The sequence below is a fragment of the Leuresthes tenuis genome, unplaced genomic scaffold (genome assembly GCF_036924035.1).
Source record: "Leuresthes tenuis unplaced genomic scaffold, fLeuTen1.0.hap1 SCAF_5, whole genome shotgun sequence".
NCBI classification, from domain to species: Eukaryota; Metazoa; Chordata; class Actinopteri; order Atheriniformes; family Atherinopsidae; genus Leuresthes; species Leuresthes tenuis.
In genome coordinates this window covers 2,197,249-2,215,839 of record NW_027325359.1, presented here as the reverse complement: position 1 = coordinate 2,215,839, position 18,591 = coordinate 2,197,249, and the positions used below count along the sequence as shown (strand labels likewise).

At 39.5% G+C, this 18,591-nt stretch overlaps 1 protein-coding gene across 2 annotated transcripts in view; it reads right to left on the bottom strand.

Annotated features, from left to right (window-relative positions):
• The window catches only part of tspan9a (tetraspanin 9a), a 166,610-nt gene that overhangs the window by 113,024 nt on the left and 34,995 nt on the right, over positions 1-18,591 (bottom strand). For both annotated transcript variants that reach the window (XM_072385428.1, XM_072385429.1), the window contains exon 3: positions 7,061-7,118. The gene's annotated coding sequence lies outside the window, so the exon portion shown is untranslated. The remainder of the gene's footprint in view (positions 1-7,060; positions 7,119-18,591) is intronic.

Sequence of the window (18,591 nt, the reverse complement as noted above, 5' to 3'; positions counted from 1 at the left end):
GATTTGGGTTTTTTTTCTATTCCTTATAACACACAAGTGTTTTATGGTGCTGATACGCTGTTTATTTCCATGGTGGGATGATGCTATACCAACTGGATGTAATTAGGTTCCACTTATCATCCTGCAGTGGCCTGGCTTTGTAAATACTACAAAACATTAGATTATATCTTGAGATATTATTTTGTCATAAGCAAAATGGAGTAAAGGCGGAATCTGAAGTGAAGGAATGTCATTTTTCCACTTCAAATCAGCTTTTTTAGTAATAATGGGCTCGCCTGCCAGATTCTGCCATAACACACAGTCTAGCTGTTTGTTTCTAAAAGCCCTGCAAAAACATATCTACATTTGAAATGCTGCTTTATGTTCAACCCACATGCATATTTATTTTAACCACAAAAACAATGTCATGTTCATTCATGTTGTAAAACTAGATGATGATGTTTTAATTCACACAAAGGGATTTAGAGACTATACAAATCTTTTATGTTATTCCACGTTATTTTACATCACACTGCACAATAGCTTCTCAGAGTGGGTTTAATGTAATGCTGAATGTTAAAGTGTGCTTTTCAATCAATTCTGTGCATGTCTGTGACAAACAAGACTCAGTCATCTTTGGTGATTTGTTAGTGCTTAACGAGGCTCTAGCCAAACGTTCTCGCTCATTCTCATCTTGTTTTCAATCAATACATCTCTCCAAGAGCTGATTTTATCTTCAGTATCCCATAGTGTAAATTCTGCTAAAGAAAGTGACCTTTAGGGATTAGTCTACCAGAGTCACTTGTGGACTCATGCAGCACATTCTTCATAACAGCTAATTAGCTGATTAGCTACAACAAGATGACAACACAAGATGAAATGGGAAATGAAAAATGAAAAGAATGTAAAATACAAATGACATGTCATTATATGCATGTAGGCAGCCCACATTCAGTCGTCACATGAAGCATTATTAAGAGGAGCAGTGTATAGTAGGGTAATTGAAGTCCAACTGGCTTGAATTGGACTATATTATTAAGAAATGGAAAATACTCATAGTCGACTTTTTAATTTTCCAAAACTAGCCTTTCTGAGTTTTCTTAACCCTATCAAATAAGTAGGTAAGAAGTAACACGAAACCCTGTGATGCAGCATACTGAATAATGTGAAATATTTTGTTCAGATATTCCTCCATCAGGCAAAAAGGCCTCAGGTAATTCAGAACCATGAAAACTATATCAGAAATGATCTTGGAGTAGAAGTCAATGTGGTATACCATATATGTTGTGGCAGCAAATAAGCTAAAGTAGGGGGAAAGTTTACATAATAAAACTACCAGATTATCGTTAGGAAAAGTCTAGAGTATGCAGTAAATATATAACAGCCCCTCAAATTCCTGAACATTCATCAAGAAAGCATCACGAGACAAACTAAGAGAGACACCAGACACTACTGACAAATAAAAAGCTTCAAGGTTTGTAGATGAGCAAACAGCATGCTGCTTTTCAACAAATAAAATGTAACCATCGGCTACTTAATATTACACCTTTTTGACTAGTTTGAGCCAGATGCTGGAACTGAGCTGGTGCTTAAATATTCGTTAGAATCGTCTAAGAACTTGTTTTATCTTTCACAACCTTAAATTCAATATGTTTTTATTTATGTTTTAAAATGTTCTAAGGACCAGAGGGCAGGGAATGACTTTTCAGATCAGTTCTTGTCTCTTTTTCCTAGCAACAGATGTCTTAATATCACCTGTCTGTGTTTATAAAGCCTGTTGGAAACAGCAGCTGTACTCGTGACCCCTCATTCCAATGCAGACCAACATTTCCAAATGCTTTGGAACTAAATGTAGTTGCACGCATTGTTTTTAAATTCAGCTGAAAAAGGAGATTGAGAATGATGTTATCAAAACGTTAAAATGGGTTCTTTTTTTTAAGACTTTGTGCTTTACTGCCTGGGAGCTGGTCAAAACTCAATGAGCTGGCTCTAAGGCAAACACTGGCTTTAAACTGGCACTGGAACTGCGTGGGTCGAAAAGGGGTGACCTGCTTTAATGCTTTTTCATGACAGCTTTAAAAAAATTATAGTGACTATTTTGCCAAATAACAACATACCTCCTTTGCCAGTGATAAAACAAATAATTCATCCATTAGCTGAGATTAAAAAAAGGTAACAAACAAAATGGAGATGAGCCTCTGTCAATCCATTATCACACTCCTGTTTTACGAGTCTCAGAGGCTCCCACACTCTGAAGTTGATGTCATGAAACATTTAAACTGAAGCTACAAAGAGACCCATCAGCGTGGTAAATGTGTGGTGGTAACAGATTTAGAAGATTTAGAGTAATGGAATAATCATTGTGAAGGCGCAGGGCAGAGCGGAGTCATGCAAGACTAGTTGCGTCGACCTTGGATTTTGTCAATACAATCTCCCGTGTCTGATCTTGCCAAACAAAAAAGACACATCACAGAGCTTGTTGCCTTGTAGACATCTTAAAAGCAATACTGAGTCATGATTATAATTGATTGATTCTATAACAGAGGCGAATGAGGACAATAAGAAAGTGAAAACATGTGACCAAAATAGCAGAGAATGGAAAAATACGTAAAAACCAGCTCATTTTGCAACCTTATCTTTGAGAGAGATATTATAACCTTTGATGTAATTTCCCAGTCATTACGGGAGGGGCTGTGATTTGTTCTACAATAGGCTGTGATTCACTGTTTATACACATATGTGTAGAGAGGATATGTGACTGTTTACGATTGTGTGTAATTTACTTGATCTGTATCGGTTTTGTAGGCTGTGTGAGTTGTAGATGATTGTGCTGTGACTGAGGTGTAGAGAGAGTTGCTGGGCAAGACGGAGACAAAGTGCAGAGGAAGACAAAGCACATGGGTGGCCATGGAGGTGAAAAGGTCAAAGGATCTGTTTGTCTTAATCAACAAAGACTGTTGAAGAGTAAATGGAGGGCAATCACACGGCAGAACATATCTACATTTTGCTAACCTAGTGTACACATGCTATATCTCTCTTTCCATTTATTTTCCCATTTCAACCTCTTTTTCCCATTTCCTCTCTCATTATTGTCTTCCTCACTCCCAACTTTTTCTCCACTCCCTCACAGCCTCTAAGTAGGAGTTGTGATCCAAGATCAGTACAGCTGTAATGCCCTTCTCAGTGACTGACAGATGATACAGTCTGCCCTTTGGGCTCCAGTCGGAATGGCTACAGATCAATACCCACACTGGCTGCCTGTCAGCATTCACATAGACATGCATTCATACGCACACCCCTCCCCACGTGCACAGCCATACACACACAGACATTCATGCACAAAGCGAGCATCAAAGCCTCCCTGAACCGACTGGCATTTACCGGAACAGGACCTGGATGTGTGAAACACAGCAGGAGGGGACATTCCCGGGATAGTTCCCTGCCAAGAAGAGAGGGATGGCTGTAGGATGACGGAGTTATGGAATTCTGCCCACAGATTCTTCTGGCTCCACCGGGTAGTTATATTAAGCAGTTTGGACACTGACTGACTGAACAGAGCAACAGGCTGAAGAAACAACCAAGAGGGTAAAGAGTGAGGTAATGTGTGTGTTTGTCTGTGTGATAGGATGGTCTTTTAACCAAGATATGCCTGTGGTCATTTGTTATACCAGTGTTTATGGTTAAAAATAGGTATTTGTATATGCAGAGTGAAGGATTGTGGGTAATCATCAAACTCCCAGATGGACTTGTGTGCAGTACTTGAAAACTCAGCTTGAACGCTGGTTGGTTTAAAGCTGGTAAATGCAATAGTTGAACTTGACAATCCTCAATATTTCAACACATTCCCACAACTGAACAAAGCTAAAGGACCAAAAACAGTACACCAGCACAAACAACAGTAACCTAATTTTTTCCCTCATATTTTTGACATGCCCTATAGTGGCAGCAAAATGCCTTTACAAAATGCCAAGACTTTACATAAGGATTCATTCATTAAAGTACATGACATGTAAAGATCTTCATAACAACATCACATGTAATATTAATGACAATTTGGCATCACTAATAAAAAGAAAAATCTAATCAACTTAACTCTAACATTGACTTTCTTTGGTTTTAGAGATTACAACTGTGCTCTGGGAAAAAAAAAAGAGATTACAACTGTGGGATTTACTAATACTAAATGACATGTTAAGATTTTTGTTTTTCTACAAAAAGGCAGTAATAAGCTCCAATATCAGGTACCATAGGTCAATAGGTCTACTCCTGGCCTTAAAAATTAAATTTTTTCTTACCCCCTCTGTAATTTCCATGTGCTTTATCAGATGGACACAATGCCATGCAGTGGTTTTTAAATACAGCCGAAGTGTGAACTAAACCCTTTTCATTAATATCCATTTAGAAGACAAGGTCATCAAATTTCCATGCTGTAAAAAATGCACACATTTTGTACATGAATGGAGTGATTAATGTCACATTATTCATTCTGATAATCAAGACAGTGGGGAAACCTATTTCAAGTCAAATGGAGGCACTCTGTGACCCAAACTGAATAGCTCGGCCTTTCCAAATACACAGGGCCTCCCAGCACACATCTTTCCAAACATGTGGATTGACCCATGCAAATAAACTGCATCAAAGAGGGAGGCTGTGTTGCCATCTTTCACTGTGTATTGCGTCACTGACTCATGCCACATACATAAAAATGAGAGATGCATAAATAATGCGAGCACAGATTTGACAGTCAGGATAACACTGACACCTCCCTACTCAACTTGTCTCTTGCTTCCCTCTCTTTCTTGAGGGTTGTAATTTATTGTCTCCTGCTGCCACCAGAAAGTCAATCAATGGCCAATTAAACACAGGCGCATACGGTCTCCTGTGGCCACCAGTGCACATTGCGCTGTTTAGTTGAGGAAATAAATATGTAAATAGCTCACTGGTGGAATAGCATCAATCAGTGTCTTTTTGAAAATGCAACACACAAAACCTCACACAAACTTGCACACCAACACTACCCAGGCAAGGATCCTAAACTGAGCTCAAAACTCACTCATGGTCATAGAATTCTTGTTAAGTCAGGCTAAAGGGCTGCACTCTTCTCTACCAATAGGACTGAAATAAAAGCTAGGGGAAGAGCAGATCATTTTGTCACAATGTACAGAATGCAAATGTAAAAATTATAGGATGGAAGTTAGGCACCATCTACTCTAATAACCCTGTTTCCAAATGTTCTCTGGTTGTTTTTGCCTAATTACACATTCAATCATGCTGAACACTAACAGCCCTCATGGTCCCTCTCTATTCTCCAACAGTTTCTTGTTTTTCTACTACACAGAAACGCTATTGATCTTGTCATGCCAAGAAAGGCGCAGCCAGGACACAGCTGATTAAAGTGGAGATTAAAGTAAAGAAAAAGACACTGGAGATGTCAAAGCAAAGCAGCACAACAAGAACCAACAAGTGAGAGAACCATATTTCTTCTGCACGCTATACTGCAGACATGGCAGACATTTAGGATATCCATTACTTGATTTTATGTGATTAGTACAGCATTATGCTTTCACACCCAGAAGAGAGCCAAGTGAAATAAATCTAATTCATAATAAAAGTGAGATTTACATAGCATGATAGCATGCTAATAGCATGAAATATTAATGAAACCTTGAAATTATATTTTAAAAGAAGAAGAAGAAAAAATTGTTTAAATGATGATAGATCTGCTACAAAATAGTGTCTGGGACATGCTGATATAGCTAAATAACAACAAAATATTAGACAAGGGAATTATAAAAATACACTTAATCATTAAAAGGATTTACTTACACAAAATTTACTTATTACCATTAAAATCTGGGAAAAACTCAGTTGTGATGAGCAACTGGGACCTGGAACCACAGGACTTATTTCTTGGAGCTGTATTTAAAATTTACTTTGTGGATTCATATTTCATGTATTAAACAAATGTGCAGTGTGTTCAACTAATAAAACATTAACTTGTTTCTTCATCTTATGTTCGTCTCACTCTGTAAGAACTAATCAAAAATGTGCAAATTTGAAATGTCACCTAATGTACACACTTGTAAAGGGGAGGCATTGTTATCGGTACCTTTATTAGTACTTTAAAGTTTAAAAATAAAAAAAATTAAAATGAAACTAAAGTTTGAATATAAGATTTGAAAACGTTGAATGTTACACCAGAAAAGCAATTGTTTGAAGCTCAAAGTGTACGTAAACATCTCAGTGAGTGAGCAGCAGTGGGTTTCTGTTACTCATGACAAGGTATGAAAATCTCCCCGAGAAACTCTTCCAGAAACAGACAAGGAGCTTAGAGAGTCATTACACTTGAAAAAAGCTATCTGTCATCCCCACACATGCTTAAAAGCACATGTGATCGGGTGCCCTGCTGAGTCTTAAGCCTGTAGCAAGACTCTTAGGTAATAAAGTCCACAGTTTGGGGAGAAAGTGACATGCAATGAACAAAAACCTTGACCCTTTAGCCCAAACAACCATTTATAATCTCCTCCTGTGGGACCTTGATATAAGGCTTCCTCTACCATCACACCTTTGCACGAATAGGACTGCAGCCCATCTCTGTGCTCTCTGTCACTCAGCATTCTCCTTCTGAAGCTCTGTCACCACAGGCGTCGTCCAAGAGCCTGACAGTTAACTTTGATCTGAAGGAACAGGTTATCTGTTGCCTGGCTAATTTTAGTTAGACCCTTTTTAGTGGTCCCTTCAAGATTAATTACAAGGTTTCATTCTCTCAATCAATAAATATCTGTATCTGTCTGTAGTCTGGACTAGAATATCCACCATGATACATCTGTATTTTAATCATCTCTGTGCACAGAGTTGTGCTCAAGGGCTGTGGGATTTAATCAAAGAAATTGTGAAGCTAAAGGGCTTTTCTATCCAAGAGGTCTTGTTGAATAAATAGAACAATGCACAAGAGATGTTGGAGGAATGCTACTTAATCCTCCAGGGCAATCAGAGCCTCTCAGTATCATTTTAGTTGCATGTTAACAGACAGTCATAGCAGAGAGAAGAGGAATGTGGCAGGTAAAAACAGAATAGTTACCTTTCCAAGGAGGTTAAGAACAGGAAAAGAGACTTTCAACACCTCTGCTGTCCAAAGTCTGTAAGAGAAAATGGTGAGCGTCTCAGTTTGTGGACTTATTCTCAGTGTAGCAACACATCACATAATTCCATTAATTATCATGTTCAAGAAAAACAAGCTCATTCAAACGATAAAACAGGGACATGAAAACATGGGCTCTGACCAGCCTGTCATTAAAATTTTAACAGCATCCACAGAACAACCTCAGGCATACACCAGGTTACTCAGTTGGAAGCTCAAGTTATCTCTGTATGATTTTAAAGAATAGCAGACCATCTGGTTTGAGCCTCACTCAAAACCCTTTAGAGGGTGACCGTGCAGGAAGCAGAATGCAGAGCAACAACTCAAACACGCAGCAACATGTCAGCTAGAGGTTAAGTTGTGAGAGCGGATGCACTTGCCCTTCTCACATAAGTGTAGCAGTGCAAATATGCGGTTCTCTTTATCTTTTGATACTGTCTGTGTCAAGCCCACTGAGATCAAACACAGTCTGGCAAACAAAAAACACATGGGCATACCGCCGCAGAGCCAAGCCAGGTACACGGAATTCAAAGCGCTTGCTGTCCAGCATGAATGATGGTTCTCCATGAGTATCTTCAGATGTAAGGAGCAGGAGGTGTCTGCAACCAGATTTAGCGTCTCAATATCGCACAAGAGGGGTCGCTTTTCTTTCCTCAGGATGACATATGAGGGTAGTGGCGCTATTTCCATATCCATTTTATTTTGAGGAATGGTGGCTTAAGTTTCCCTTGATCTGTTAGGCTGTTATGCTCATTGAAGGACAATTGTGCTTTTAGTGCCAAACAAACTTATTCATACTAAAGATATACACAAAAAGGGGATGAGGTGGAAAATGTCCATTGAAATACATCATACAAGTCATTTGAGATTGATTTATGGGGTCAGTTGTGAAACTTAGAATGACAGAATTGCTTACAAATGTTTTCACTGAATGGGTTATTGACAAAGAGTTAAACAAAAAAAAGAACGAAGCAGAAAGAAATGAACTCAGGATTTTTATCAGAAAATACAACGTCAAAATACCTATGGTCAGATGGAAAGAGAAAAGATTGTTATGCAAAAAATGTATTGATAGAAGGGAAATCATACCAACCACTGTACAGAATAAGAGCAGAACAAACCAAAGAGCAACACAGCCAGCAACAATAAGACAGTTTGTTCCTGCCAATTGTGAATTGAATTAATCAGGGATCCATTGACGCAGTGTGTAACAAGACAAACATAATTAGATTACATCATTACTCCTCATCATTACAAGCTTGCTCCTTCCTGTTCCCAGGAGGACTGGGAACAGCCAACTGGATGGCCAATTCTAAACAGTGGCCATAGAAAAAACAAGATGGCTGTCAGCATTCATTTAGCAGAGCGTTTGAACTCGTTTTCTACACCAAGTGAAGCTCACAAGAAAAATGTTGGTTTCTAGTCATCAGAAATCACACAGTAAGCTCAGAATGGCCCTATAGCTATAAACAGAGCGCAGTTTGGCTGGAGATGTGATCACTCATTCCCTGTGAGCTATATTTACCATCTGCAGCCATTTATTCTGTTTGTGCAGCATGTGGAGCATGTGTGTAGAAGTGAATGTGCTGCTTGACGTTTGCCTCTGTAGCAACCATGATGATGGCAAGTTATCTTGAGGGACATGCATGACATTCTGTTATACACTGTGGACACGCAGAGCCTTCTCACAGCGTTGTGGAAAACGCGTCACTGTTCAAACACAATTCCTCAAAATCCGACAGGGAAAGAAAACGGACCTTGGAATTCCACCACAAATCCATCTGTTGTCCAGGCAGAGAGAAACAAAAGAAAAAAACAAAATAGACGTTTATACTCAGAGGAACATTCTCGGCTCTCTGACTCGAAATAAAATATGCATTCTTGCAATGCGAACCACAAAAATTCAGTGTTGTTTTAAAATGAAAGTACAGTGTGGGTCGAGGTGCTGAAAAGCCGCTCCTGTGCTGTGTGTGGTAATGGTGTATCATTTGTCTCATGGGAGAGAACAGAGCTCTGCAGCTGTGGCAGTTCTCACACAGCTGTGGACAGCTGTGGATGAGGCGGGGAGGCCAGTCTTGGCACTCATGACCAAGTCAGCTGAGAATTGCTGGCTTTCCCTTTCATTGGGAAAGATTAGTATTCAACTGAAGAGCAGCACTACTGGACAAGCCTGGAGGTACAGTGCTATGTAACATGGGCCTGGGTGATATTTTTCCAGAATTTCTTTTTCTTTTTTTAGTTTTACTGTGGCAGATAAATAATGCCATCCTACATTTAGCATCCTGTGAGGTATATGAACAACATGCTGCGGAAAGAGTTTCCATCCATTTCACACTCAATCTTCTTTAGCACAAATTGATAAAGTGAGACATAAGCATACTTAATCTCTGTTCCATGTGCAAAATGGGTACAGGAACAGTAAAACTGAAATGACAGGACTTGGAATGAAGCAAGTCCAGGGGAAATGGAGGCATCACTTCTTCGTTTATACAGCTGACAGGCTATTGATCGCTCTTCCTCTGGGCCTTGAAATTCAAATACAAGTTTCACCAATGCCTCACCAGCTTGTATGTGCCCATCTATGAGGGAAGGTACTGCTGACTCTGCTGAGTTCGCACAGCCCAAGGGGTAATCTATTCTAAAAGAGCATCATCTGTATAAATTGCTCTGCGTATCTCACCCTCTCTTCTTTTTTTCCCTCTCTTCCTCATTAGCTTTTCTCTTTTCCTCCAGAGGATGTTTGCACCCAGCCGTTCTCCCTACATATCAGTCTTTTCAGTTCATTCTCTCCACCATCATTTCCTCTCCATCTCCACTTGTCTGTCCATCATCATGTTTTCAGCAGTCTTGGCTTAATTCTGCTGCACAGCAATGAAAGAGAGAAAACTTCACATTCCAAACTCTTGACAGCTACGTCGGTGAGCTTGAAGTCCCTCCTCTTATGTACATTCTAGCCATGCCACGGTCTCGCCCAGTTGTGCATTTTCACGCCATTGGTCACAGCATGACCACGCACAGAGGGCATTACAGATCTAACCTGGAATGCTGAAAAGGAACCAAAGCAGATTCCTTTTTTTATGGAGCATACAAGCAGCATGAATGTTTCTTGGGATAAGGAATTGAAAAGCAGAAAATATACACATCTTTGGGTTAAAAGCAGATGGCTTGATTTTGGCCAGACTTTACTTTCCATCAATCCACACCATCATCAATCTGCATGACTAAGGCATAGGTATTGTCAAAGTGAATTGCTGTGTAATTAAAGACAGTGGGTGGCTTGCCTAAGTTCTGACTGCAGACTGAAGGGTGTGGAAGCCAAACTGGGGGGCTGTGGGGGAGCTACTCGGCATTGGCAATGAGCCAAGCTATGTGGCATTGCAGTGAGATGAGATACATGCCTGGAGGTTCAGCAGAGAATTATAAGAGGCAAGGGAGAATTCAATGGACAGCTTTCACCATGTAAATTACTTTCTACAGTAACTACCGAATAAAGCTGTCAACATGGTCACAGTAAAAGAGCACATCATCACATAGAAATAGAACAGAGAGGAAATAAAGTTTAGGTAATCAACGTCATTGTCATAATAAAGTTGTTTCCATTTAGCTTGTTGATATGTTGCCAAATTTCCTTTTTGTTTTGTATTCACTTCCGGACCAGTCAGCTCCACTAGATAATTGCTCGAGTCCCAGTTTATCAAATTAAATAGATAATTAGGATGACAATAACCGCCTCTACACTTTTATTCCGTGTGTATTGCAATTTTGTCAGCATCACTGCACACGCACACACTAACCACACACATATAATGCCCAAGCTGGAAAAGGGCCCCAGAGGTAAGTTGTGTGTCAAGGTTCATGGTGTGCTGGTGAAGAAGATTTATGACAGCTATACTCTACCCCATGAGCCTAACTATTGGCTCCCCAGTCATTAATCTGTGAACGTCTAAAAGTTGAACATTCTACATTATGGGGAAGCAAATCATCTCTGTGGCTATGCTATGTTTCTGCTATCAAATCAAAAAGTTGACTCTGGAGTGGGCAACAAATTGAACTGATATCAAGTACAAATCACTGGCAAATGTACTGTACATGAAATTGCTGGCTAGGGTGCAATTAATAAAGATGTTTGTTTATGTGCTGTATGTGGGATGTGTGTACCCGTGTGTGGTGTTGAATTTATGTATGAAATCATACATGAACAGATTTAATATAGATTCCCCCACGAAGTCTACAAATGAGGAAAAAAACTCAAAAAGAGTTGCTGTGTAAAATGTTAAACAGAATGCAGTGATTTGCAAAGCTCAAAAAACCAAGATTTTATTCACAGTGGAACAGAGAGTGTCACGGTTTATGTTCTGTTCCATGTCTCGTCATTTCCTGTTTTATTTTGAAATCATTTACCTTCTCCTCTCGTTTCAGGTATCTTGCCCTTCCTCCCGTGTCAAGCGTCTCATTGTCTTCCCTGATTCCCAAGTGTTTCCACCTGTTCCCCTTGGTCCCTCATGTGTTCAAATAGTCTGCGTTTCCCTTGTCTTGTGCCAGTATGTTGTCTCTCCCCATGACCATCATTACCAGCCATTTTATTCAAACCTTGATCCATGGTTCCACAAGCCTGCAGTGAGTGATCCTCCTGCAGTGCAATCTTGTTTTGTAAATTATTCTCGTCCATAGCCTTAGTTTATTTATTCTAATAATATTTATTCTAATATTTATTCTAATAGCGATTTTTGTTGTAACCATTCATAGTTGCCTCCGTTAAAGGAGAGTTTTAAGTTAATTGGTAAAGTTTCATAGTGCCTCTGTTTTGGTAAAGAGTGCGTCTTTTGTTTCAATCCGCCTCGTTAGGAGAGCATGTCTTTGTTTTGTTAAGTGTTCATAGCTTTTCTGTTTTCCTCCCAGTTTGGAGAGTTTTATGTTAACTTTCGTAGCTGCGCTCGTCCTCCACGCCATAGATCCTGAGGAGAGCGCTTAGGTTTTTCAGAGCCCTTTTCTTTACGCTGCCTTGCTGTGCTCTGTGTGCTGTGTTTGAAAATAAAACCTCTTGGAATCCAAAGCGACCCTGCGTCCGTGTCCTGAGTCCCCTGTAAACTGACAGAGAACATATCAAAGGTTGAAAGTGAGACATTTTACCACGTCATGAAAAATATAAAGTCAATCTGGAATTTGATGGCAGTAACATGTTTCAAAAAAGTTGGAACAGGAACAACAAAAGGGCCAGAAAAGTAGGTAGTCCAATAAAGAAAAAGCTAGAGGACCATGTTGCAACTAATTAAGTAAATTAGCAACAGGTCAGTAACAGGATTTGGTGTAAAATGAGAACCTTATAGAAGCAGAGTCTCTCAGAAGTAATGATGGGTGGAAGTTCAGCAATCTGAAAAAACTGCAAGGGTTTTAAATATTCCATCATCTTCAGTACATAAAATCATTAAAGAATTCCGTGAATCTGGAGACATCTCTGTGTGCAAGGGAAGCGTCTGAAAATCAATAATGGATTGCCTGTGAACTTCAGGCCATCGGGTACCACTGCATGAAAACTAAGCATGATTCTGTCATGATGACTGCTGCATGGGCTCAGGAACACCTCCAGAAACCATTGTCTGTAAACACAGCTAATTTAAAATGAGGCAAAGTGGGAAAACTGCTATGTTATCAGGCCGATTGAAATTTGAAATTATTTTTGGAAATGATGGACGTCACATCAGCTGCCTTTGGACTATCCATCTTGTTATCAATGCTCAGTTCCAAAGCCCACATCTCTGATGGTATGGGGTTGCATTAGTGCCTGTGAAAGTGGTAATGTGTACATCTGGGAAGACGCCATCAATGCTGAAAGGCATACAGGTTTTATAGCAGTTTTTTTCAGGAATGCATCCTGTATCCATTACAACAGCATTGCATTGTGGTAGAAGAGTGCAGCTCCCAGACTGTCCAGCCTGCACTGCAGACCTTTCTGTAGTTGACTATGTTACATTGTGTAAATAAAAAAAAGGTTTATGAATTCTACGAATCATTGCATTCTGCTTTTAATGACATTTTACACATGTTCCAACTTTTTTGGAGTCAAGGGTTGTAAATGTCTTTATGGACTCAGATATTTTAAAAAAAAACCTTAAATGATAACCATTTGATCTATTAAACCCTTACAAAAGAGTGCAAAACAAACATGGGAAATAATATTCAATGAAGAGTTTTTTTCTCCTTTTTTTGTATTGCTTGACATATTACCAAGAGCTTTTTCTCTCTTCAACTGTTAAAAATAATAGATGTGCCTCATAAGAGAGATGTGCTTTAAGATGCTTAACAATCAAACCCGTCTTTAGGTTTAGATGTTCAGCAAAATATGTTGTACATCTAGATCATCTCATTGGGAAACAGATGCCACAAACAAAACGACAGACAGAGAAAGGTGCTATATGAGGGCTGACAGCGTTTATTCAGGATGAGCCTCTCACTGGGCATATGAAGGAATATCAGATACTAAGACTGACTGAAACACCTACAGCAAGGTTTTTGCTGTGTCATCAAGAGAGTAAGAATTACATAAATACTGATAGCCTCCTATTCTCCTCTATTTCACATTTATTACAGGTAATGCAATCCCATTATTTTGCACTTTAACAGCACTGTGTTCTGAGACTTAAAACTGTATTTTTGCATTGCTGTCAGAGACGGGAACGACTGTGTAACCTGTGGTTTTGTCGTGGTCATGGCACCTTATAAGATAAACATTTTGTTTCCCAGCAGTTACCTTGTTTTCTTAATTCTTAACTTTCCAACTGCCTGTCTATGTGTGGGAGCTGAATAAACAGATGAATGTAAAGAGATTCAAAAATAAAATCACACTGCATCACAGCAATAAGATACAGACTGACAACAGGTGAGACAGATGAAAAGCCGGATGGAAATTCATAAAATCCATTCACTGGATTAATTAGTGAGGAACACACGCTGGCTGTACATGCCAGAATTATGCCACATAGTCATTCCACATACGGTATATTCATGATTCATCAATTACGCGGTATTACAACAGCATGCAGTTGAATTAGAGTATATGAATCTATTTTAATAGTAGATCCATGCTCCCACAAGATAGATTTGAGACAGACTGCTGATGACAACAGACTAACCATTTACCCCCAGTAGCTTGTCTCCAGCTACAGATGATGTTCAAAACCTTCTGTCTTTACCGCCATCCCACTGCCAGCTTTTCAGTGTCAAATGCCAAATGCCTACGCAATGTTAGCTGGCACAGCAGATGCTTTGCATTTATTTTCACATATTTACTGCCAACTGTAAAGTACCCCGCATCCTTTCCTATAAATCTTGCATCCACCCACTGTCCCAACAATTGCCTCACTTGATTTTAGTTCCATCTGCCTCTGCAGCTAATGTAAGCAAACATTTTGACTACTCTAATTTGCTCGCACTAATGAGGACTTTGCACTTCTGACAAACCTGAAGACTAGCTGAAACCCAGATGGATTGAACAAACTGCATGTAAAGTCTGTTTCCATCATCCTGCACTGAATTATTAGTTCTGGACAGTCAGGAGGGGGGAACCGTGTACTATGGCTGAGCAGAATATAAAACAGACAACACAATGAATGACTGGCCAGTTATCTCTGGGGTTCTGGGAGTATAGACAAATCTTCACATCATGCTCGAATGCCAACAGTCAATTATTTTGCACCAGAATAAACAGGGACCTCAACCAGAAGCTTGTATTATTGCCAGTGACATTTGTACTGGAAAGGCAAAAAATAATTATTACAGAGACTGAGTGAGATTTTGGATAAAAAGGCATCTGATTAATAGCTCGCAGAGGTAACTTGAGACACTTTTGTACGCTTAAGCTACAGGAGTCTGTAACTTTAATTTCTGTTGTAGTTATATTTTATTGTTTTGGGTTTTTTTTCCTGATGTACAGCACTTTGTTTCTGCTATGGTTGTGTGAAAGTGATTCATAAATAAAGTTGGTACGGTAAGGTACATATATACCATTACTGTATCCCTTAACTCTGTGCTTTTCCCTCTTCTTTTCTATAGTAGGTATTCTGCTGCTGTGTTTTTCACGTCACTGTCCTGTCTGTCAGTACCCGAGTTGAGGCAAATGGTTCCCCTTCCTAAGTCAAGTTCTGGGGGGAATGGATAGAACAGATAAGATAGATAGACAGATGGATAGAATGATTTGGATTATTACTCATTTAGTATGAATTTGACTGTATCCAGTATTAAGCTGGTGCAGGAGCTGATTTGCAGCATATGGCATTCTAAAAATAAACTGGAATGATTGTATGTAAGTCCCAAATATCAAGCTTTCATGATATTCAATATTCAACTCTTTCATGATCAGTCTGAAAGCAACGGGCAGTTCCCAAAAACATATGTTTAAGATTATAATCTTCATAATACTAATTTATTTAATTATACTGTTTTTTAAAAAGTTTTTTTTTAAAGAACAAACAAACAACACAAACTGTCAACTAAGTTTTCTCCCGACTAAAACTCATCTTGATTGAACCACATGTTTAGGATTTTCCACACAAGTGTTGGCTGCGTTCAGCTCTGTAACTCAGCCCCTCAAACCCTTTTATCTTTCGCACAGAGACATATATAACTCACCCCATCACCTTTTACACGTCAAGTCATGATTTTACAGGTATGCTGCAGATAATTCAATAAACAAGGGGCCAAACGACAGCTGACAAGGATGTGAATATGAGGGAAAATTAAGGCATTCTGCTGCTTTTAATCTAATAACAATATCAATAAGTAATAGAACTATATGCAATAATTTAATGACAAAGCACCAACACCTCCCCCACCCCAAATTTAATCAGTCAGTGAATATTTCCTTTCTATAATGACTGAAAAGTCCTTGGTAAATACACGACCAAGTTTTTGCTGAGAAGATTTGTTGAACATTCCTTGAATCCTCCCCATTGTCCTACTGGGGAAAAAAAAATTAAATTCTATTCTGCAAGACAAACTTAATTCTCTCACTATCCCTCAAGACCAAGGCCAACATTATTCTAATGCACAACAGCAGGTTTAGAATCTCAGGGGAATCGTGAGAGCAGATTATATAGCCAGTAGATAACGACACTCATGCCATGTACAATCATCACAAGAGGTTTGGACTGGAGCCAGATTTAATGTCCCCAGGAGACATGTGTTTGGGATTCAGTGTCTGTGTGCTTTGGTTGTGCAGGTGAATGTTCACCACCAAAGCTTGCCAACTCGGCCCAGCAGCGTCTGACTGTTGATCCTCTGTCCTCGTTCTGGAGGAATTTCCTTCCTGATCCAGCATGCAATCAGAGGCATCTGCAGAGTCAACTCTGCCAGAAACTGTCCGTCTCCTCCAAAATGTACGCAGATATGCTAAAGCATTTGTTAAGACACACTCATGCCAGGGAGGGATGCAGCTGTGCACCTGTCAACCCAGACACACAAATATTTTTGGAAGCACAGCCATCAGAGATTACTGTGCACGGGGGAGTTGCCGAGTGTACATGTGCACAAGCGCTACTGCGTGGAGCTGTCATCAACCGTGACCTAACATAATCCATCTCACCACTGACAAAGGCATATCACGACCAGTTGGTAGGGTTCACAGACACCATTCTGCTCAGCTCAACACTTCAAACAATGCCTGATATATTGAAAAATCTGAAAGATAGGAACTCATCAAGAAAACATGCTTACATTGTAATAAAAATTAAACACATGAAAAGCAAGATAAAGTATCCTGCTACTTTTCCGCAGAACACGCCGAGCATCAACCCCTCATCATCTCCGACATGGTGAAATAATAAGCAGCAAATAATTGGACAGATTACCAGTGAATAACAAAGAATACACCAGCCTGGCACATGATGAAGTATTAGGAGCCTGTGCCCTTCATGCTAATTTTCAGAGAGCCCATCAGGTCTAACTAAATCCACACTGGATTTGTAGCAGATAAAACCTCTATTATTTAATTTCTATTCCACAGTTTTAAATTAAGGTAATAGACAAGCTGGTGGCATAGTCTCAGAGAATTAAAGCAGGGGCCGAGTGAACAGGGAGGACTGTGGTACGCTAAGTGAGGACAGGGAACAGTGAGCAGCAGATGAAATATGTGCTTAGAAAACATAATTAGCAAAAATGGTTGTCATATACTTCTATCCCCCTGCAGTGCAGAGGACAAAGCCCTACTATGGAATGCCAAACACACACAGCAGGCCGAAGCAATCCAGCGTTTTTCCCCTCTTACTGCTCTTTACTTGTTGTGAGGTGATTATGTTTGCAGAATAGTTTTGAAAAGCCCTTAAACACTGTTTTCTAAAAGCACTATAGAGTTAAGTATTCAGAGCAAAGGACAACTCAGAATGATCTCAATTTTCCTGCACATTGCTTTATTCCACAGAGTGAAGGTCTGCATTTGTACAGACGCAAACACTGTGCTGCTAAGAAACTCCAGGGCTGCTTGTATTTAACAACCTAAACAATGACAAGAGCAGACAAGCAGAGCAGATGAACAGCAGTAGCTTACAATTTTCTATTTTGCACTGAGCAGCAGCTACAAACTCTTACATCTGTAGCCTCGGTGACCACCCTTTCCTGTTTTTCATGAATTGGCCGTGCCACTTGTCTGAAAAACTGCATCAAACATGCATCTTCATTGGTCGTTGATGATGAAAATTTGTTTTAAATGTTTTTTGAAAAACTATTTTCCTGAGGCAGACACCACCTCGTTATGGCTGCTGTTCTGAGAGGCTCTTCATTGGTAAAAATAAAAAACAACTGAAAATTTAAGAAATTACTGTTGTAATTTACAAAAGAGGCAGAGAGACAAGTTAGCACCTGAAAGGCTTGGACACAGGAATATTTTAGTGGCTGGCCCTGTTGCATATATACTTATGGAAATTTCTCTTTCACATTTTAGGAGGAGAGAATCTAAACTGCATTTAGTGACTTGACAATATTTACAGAACTTTAACCGTTGACTTCACCATGATCTAAAACCAATAAAAAAGATGTCCAAAAGTCATTTTTTAAGTGACTGCAATGGCTGTTTCACGGAGGAGGCGCTTTTTATGGAGAAAATAGTAAAGAGATAATTTCTCCTCTTATTTTACACTTTTGTGACTTATTCCAAGTGCCTGATAAAAAATATAGACAAGATCAATAACTGCAGAATAAGGACATTAGCAGAAAAGGGTGCGCACTGAAAACTTGCAACAAAAGCTTCAAGCAATCCTTAAATTATTATTCACAGTTCTTTTCTGGTGGTTTCTGCTGCTGAAATTTCACAGTATACATGTTCAACAGCGCTGTTCTGGTCCCGTGATTACTAATGGGAAGATGCCTGGAAGGCTCTCCAAGGGTGTAGGCAGGGATCTCAGGCCATGAAAGCTTTATGTTCACATGCATTTATCTTCCAGAATAGCACACTTTTACAGAAATGGAAGGGTGGAGAGTAACTA